Genomic DNA, 6,718 nt, shown 5'->3' with positions numbered 1-6,718 from the left:
CTTACAAATAGCTGTGAAAAGAAGAGAAGCCAAAAGCAAAGGAGAAAAGGAAAGATATACACATCTGAATGCAGAGTTCCAAAGAATAGCAAGGAGAGATAAGAAAGCCTTCCTCAGTGATCAATGCAAAGAAATAGAGGAAAACAACAGAATGGGAAAGACTAGAGATCTCTTCAAGAATATTAGAGATACCAAGGGAAACTTTCATGCAAAGATGGGCTCGACAAAGGACAGAAATGGTATGGACCTAACAGAAGCAGAAGATATTAAGAAGAGGTGGCAAGAATACACAGAAGAACTGTACAAAAAAGATCTTCATGACCCAGAAAATCACGATGGTGTGATCACTCACCTAGAGTCAGACATCCTGGAATGTGAAGTCAAGTGGGCCTTAGAAAGCATCACTATGAACAAAGCTAGTGGAGGTGATGGAATTCCAGTGGAGCTATTTGAAATCCTGAAAGATGATGCTGTGAAAGTGCTGCACTCAATATGCCAGCAAATTGGGAAAACTCAGCAGTGGCCACAGGACTGGAAAAGGTCAGTTTTCATTCCAATCCCAAAGAAAGGCAATGCCAAAGAATGCTCAAACCACCGCCCAATTGCACTCATCTCACATGCTAGTAAAGTAATGCTCAAAATTCTCCAAGCCAGGCTTCAGCAATACATGAACCGTGAACTTCCAGATGTTCAAGCTGGTTTTAGAAAAGGCAGAGGAACCAGAGATCAAATTGCCAACATCCATTGGATCATGGAAAAAGCAAGAGAGTTCCAGGAGAACATCTATTTCTGCTTTATTGACTATGCCAAAGCCTTTGACTGTGTGGATCACAATAAACTGTGGAAAATTCTGAAAGAGATGGGAATATCAGACCACCTGACCTGCCTCTTGAAAAATCTATATGCAGGTCAGGAAGCAACAGTTAGAACTGGATATGGAACAACAGACTGCTTCCAAGTAGGAAAAGGAGTATGTCGAGGCTGTATATTGTCACCCTGCTTATTTAACATATATGCAGAGTACATCATGAGAAACGCTGGGCTGGAAGAAGCACAAGCTGGGATCAAGATTGCCGGGAGAAATATCAATAACCTCAGATATGCAGATGACACCACCCTTATGGCAGAAAGTGAAGAGGAATTAAAAAGTCTCTTGATGAAAGTGAAAGTGGAGAGTGAAAAAGTTGGCTTAAAGCTCAACATTCAGAAAACGCAGATCATGGCATCTGGTCCCATCACTTCATGGGAAATAGATGGGGGAACAATGGAAACAGTGTCAGACTCTATTTTTGGGGGCTCCAAAATCACTGCAGATGGTGACTGCAGCCATGAAATTAAAAGACGTTTACTCCTTGGAAGAAAAGCTATGACCAACCTAGACAGCATATTCAAAAGCAGAGACATTACTTTGCCAACAAAGGTCTGTCTAGTCAAGGCTATGGCTTTTCCAGTGGTCATGTATGGATGTGAGAGTTGGACTATGAAGAAGGCTGAGAGCCAAAGACTTGATGCTTTTGAACTGTGGTGTTGGAGAAGACTCTTGAGAGTCCCTTGAACTGCAAGGAGATCCAACCAGTCCATTCTAAAGGAGATCAGTCCTGGGTGTTCATTGGAAGGACTGATGTTGAAGCTGAAACTCCAATACTTTGGCCACCTCATGCAAAGAGTTGACTCATTGGAAAAGACTCTTATGCTGGGAGGGATTGGGGGCAGGAGGAGAAGGGGACAACAGAGGATGAGATGGCTGGATGGCATCACTGACTCGATGGACAAGAGTTTGGGTGAACTCCGGGAGTTGGTGATGGATAGGGAGGCCTGGTGTGCTGCAATTCATGGGGTCACAAAGAGTCAGACAGACTGAGCGACTGAACTAAATATTCCATTGTGTATATGTACCACAAGTCTCTTATCCATTCTTCTGCCAATAGACATCTAGGTTGCTTCCATGAACTGGCTATTGTAAACAGTGCTGTGATGAACATCGGATGCATGTGTCTCTTTCAATTCTGGTTACCTCGGTGTGTATGCCCAGCACTGGGATTGGTGGGTCATATAGAGCCAGGTAATATTAAAGAATAAGTTTTAATCCCTGTTCTAGAATTCCTCTTACAATCACTCCAACTATGTTGGAACTCTAACCCTGCCCTTGACCTGCTAACTGGGCTCTTCTTCCTTACTTGCCTTCCTTGCTTGCCAAGGTATTGCTTGCTTCATCCTCAGTTCACCAGGGGTAATGAACACCAAGCGTTTTCTGGCATGTTGAATGTTACCCTAATACGTACAATTTAGGCTTAGGCACTTACACTTCAAACCCTAGAGTTGAATTGAGGTTCAGATCCTATTTTTTCATACTTCTGTAATGGCAACTCACTCCAGTGTTCTTGCCTGGAGAATCCCAGGGGCGGGGGAGCCTGGTGGGCTGCCATCTATGGGGTCGCACAGAGTCGGACACAACTGAAGCGACTTAGCAGCAGCAGCAGCAGTACTTACATCCACCTGAAGAAAGCATGAAGTACATGTTTTCATTAAATTAAATAATCTATTATTATTAATAGATTAAAATTAAACAAATTGTTTAGATTTGTTAATAGACAAAATTAAACAAACAATTAAAATAATCTATTCTGCATAAACTTGTTCACAATTGATAAAAATAGACATCACTTGTGTCAGAACAGTCTTTCATGCATGTAAAAAAACCATTCGTTCCATTAGCCCAAGATATTTCACATAATTATGAAAGTAGCTGTGTTATTTTATTTCTCAGATAATCCTGCTAATTGCTATTCTTCTTGAAGTTTCCATGCAAATAGGAAGGAATTTGCTGGCCATAGAGTGAACATATCTCTACTGACCTGATCTCAGTAGAGTCTCTGTGAGGCCAAAACCGCAATCAGGATCTTTCATCTACTCTGTGGAGCCAGAGGCCATAGGGCATTGTTTAACAATAGATGCTTTGGTTTCGTGAATCAAGAAGGCCAAGATGAAGCAGGCCAAGTGAAGAATCAGTGAGGTATCAAACTCCAGAGGTATAGGTCTAAACTTCCAGATGACATTTAAACCTATCTTAAAAGTCATCCAGTCTTTGAGATAGTCACTAGGGAGAAAAAAGAGGGCAACAGAGACTCCACAGCAATGAGTACCTTGACTGTGGGCAGACCCCTGACATTAAATGATTCTGATACACACAACTGTATGAATTGAAAGTAGATGGGGATGAGGACTTAGAAATGCCTCCATGATGGCCAGCTGAAGCTCAGACAATTGCAACTAGAGAAAGTGCCAGGTTTTTAGCACTTATTTATTATGCCAAGTAAGGTCTTCCCTGGTGGCTCAGTGGTAAAGAACTTGCATGCCATTGCAGGAGATACAGGTTTGATCCCTGGGTTGGGAAGATGTCCTAGAGGAGGAAATGGCAACCCATTTCAGTGTTGTTGCATGGAGAATCCCATGGACAGAGGAGCCTGGTGGGCTACAGTCTGTGGCGCAAAAGAGTTGTACACGACTGAGAAACTGAACAACAGTGCCTAGTAAGTGGCAAGGCTGTAGCCCTGAGGGGATTATAGCCCATGAAGGATGATGTACTTAAGTGAATATAATCACCATTAAGGGTTTATAAGCAAAAGATAGTGCATCTGAGACAGGTCTCAAATAGAAACAGCCATGCCAACTATGAGTATAGTTTGGAAATCAATCAACAATATTTATATACACAGTTCAGAAAGGGCTCTGGCTCCCTAATAAAGGCTGGGTGGTAATGACAATCAATAATATCTCCAAATGCAAAGAACAGCATCCAGCAATAAACCACGCAGCTGCCAAATAATGTCCCTCGCTGGATAACACCAGGCTAGGGGTTAAAGCCCCCAACAAAACTTCAAAAGCCAAATAATAGTATGTGTTACCTGGGAGACATGTACATCTTCAAAATTTTGTGGCTGACTAGTGAGAAACATTTTGATGTCCCAGGGAAACAAAACTACATAAATACTAAGTTTATTGACTTACTTATTTGATTCCTATTTAATTGCTTTTGCCCATGAAATGGAAGCTTTAGGGTTTTCTTGTAATGCCAACGTTCATTCTTTCTTATCAGCAACACCCTGAGTGAACTTGACAAGGGTTGTAGAATAAACTGAGTAACAATGGAAACGAATTGGCTGTCTTTCCACATCTAGCAGGTATAAAAGATGCTCCAGTGATACTGATTCAGGTGTCATTAAATCACATCTCTGATGGTACCCTTCTAGAAGCATCTGATACAGAACCATAACAAGTATCCATGTCAGTGAGTGATGAGTGATGATGCCAGAGAATTTCAAGTTTGCTTTTATAACTACATCTAAAATCATTCACAATGACAATAGAATCAATCCAGTTTTAGGTTGAATAAGACAAAATTTTAAGGGCAAGACATCCACTGATCAAGTCAATAATGGCCCACTCTTTCCATAGGGAAGAGCAGGCACTTTGGCATTATTATTATTTGTTTTTTTATCTATTTTCCTCTTTAGATGTGAAAATGTGATCCTCCATTGAAAATTCATTTGTCCAAAACAACATTTTCTTAAAAAGGAAATTATATATTTTGTTTCATTATCTTTGTATTAATTTGGGAACTTTCTAACATGAGGCTAATGTAAGTATTTGAATAAAGTATAAATGTAGAGACTTCTAATTTTCTAAAGCTCGCATGACAATCCTCTCTCCTATGTAAGGACACCTAAATGCCTGAAGCATAAGCCCTTAGACAAAGGAAAGCACCTGAGGCAAGTAGAAATGAAATTCGATATTGTTAAATGCATTATGTGCTATAAAGAGTAAGGCCTTACTTGTTCCAGCCAAAATTAGTTTAAACATTAACAGAGCAGTTCATTCTTTTCTGGTTATACTGAACATCAAATAGCCTAAACTTTCCATTTCTCTTTAATGTTCTCCTTACTGGAGAAACAGAAGTGGTAGACTGATATAATAATTATATAATTATAGCTGATATATGTAATTATTTTTGCACGAGAACTTTTGAAATGGCCCAGCAATGTGTGTGGGCTCCAGTTGCACAATTAGAGAGGGTGAAAAACCTCAGGTCTTCTCCTAGTGCACTGTGGTGGTCCAGCAGCTGGAAAAAGACAAATGTACAGCCTTCTATAATACCCGTTATCAAGGGCAGCCTGAGTCACCTGCCCTAAGCAGTTCAGAATATAAACTGCACACAAATACAAACAACAACTGAAAATACAGAGAGGAAAAATAACTTGATGGAGGTGAAAGAGGAGAGTGAAAAAACTGACTTAAAACCCAACATTCAAAAAACTTACGATCACGGCATCCGGGCCCGTCACTTCATGGCAAATAGGGAAAAAGTGGAAACCATGACAGATTTTATTTTCTTGGGCTCCAAAAATCACTGTGGATAATGACTGCAGCCATGAAATTAAAAGACACTTTCTGCTTAGAAGGAAAGCTATGACAAACCTAGACAGTGTATTAAAAAGCAGAGACATCACTTTGCTGACAAAGGTCTGTATAGTCAAGACTTTGGTTTTTTCCGGTAGTCATGTACAGGGGCTTCCATGGTGGCTCAAAGGATAAAGAATCTGCCTGCAGTGCAGGAGACCCAGGTTCAATCCCTGGGTCAGGAAGACCTCCTGGAGAAGGAAATGGCAACCCACCCCCATATTCTTGCCTGGAGAATCCCATGGACAGAGGAGCCTGGTGGGCCTCAGTCCATGGAGACACAAAGAGTTGGACATGACTAAGTGACTTTCACATTCATGTACAGATATGAGTTGGACCATAAATAAGGCTGAGCACCAAAGAACTGATCCTTTTGAACTGTGGTGCTGGAGAAGACTCTTGAGAGTCCCTTGGACTGCAAGGAGATCCAAGCAGTCCATCCTAAAGGAAATCAGTCCTGAGTGTTCATTGGAAGGACTGATGCTGAAGCTGAAGCTTCAATACTTTGGCCACCTGATGTGAAGAGCTGACTCATTGGAAAAGACATGACACTGGGAAAGATTGAAGGCAGGAGGAGAAGGGGGCGACAGAGGACGAGATGGTTGGATGGCATCACTGACTCAACGGACGTGAGTTTGAGCAAGCTCCAGGAGATAGTGAAGGACAGGGAGGCCTGGCGTGCTGCAGTCCGTGGGGTTGCAAAGAGTGGGCAACAACTTAGCAACTGAACAACAACAAAATAACAAGAAGAAAACTTAGAGGAATACACACTGGAAGGTGAAGTCCACTGTCTCAGCCCTAACTTGCTTTTAAGTTACAAGTTTATTTGGGAAACTTCCTTCTCCAGACAAATTTTTCTGCTTAATCCTCTTGTTTTCCCAAAGAAAAATCTCCTCACTTCCAAGAATTCCCTTGAAATCATCTCTTTAGATTGGAAAAAAATGGGGGAAAAAACTGCTGTTTGGAACACCATTATTCTACAATGACTGCGTATGCATGTGTTTTCTACTCTAGTTTACTGGGATCTCAGTCTGACCTATGATTTGAAGTAATCTGCTTTCACATCTCAGGAACTAGGTACAAGTAATAGTGGAAGAGAGTATTTCCCAGAGAACTGTATGGATTTGAATTTTAGTTCCAAATTATTAAAACAAGATAATAAAAATATACTGTAACATAATCATATATTATGAAATAATGAAATCCATTACTCCATGAACGATTCTGAGTACTATTAATCACATTTATTGGGCTTTTAATG

This window comes from Bos indicus x Bos taurus, chromosome 9 (assembly GCF_003369695.1).
Source record: "Bos indicus x Bos taurus breed Angus x Brahman F1 hybrid chromosome 9, Bos_hybrid_MaternalHap_v2.0, whole genome shotgun sequence".
Lineage (NCBI taxonomy): Eukaryota > Metazoa > Chordata > Mammalia > Artiodactyla > Bovidae > Bos > Bos indicus x Bos taurus.
This window is presented reverse-complemented; position numbering follows the sequence as displayed.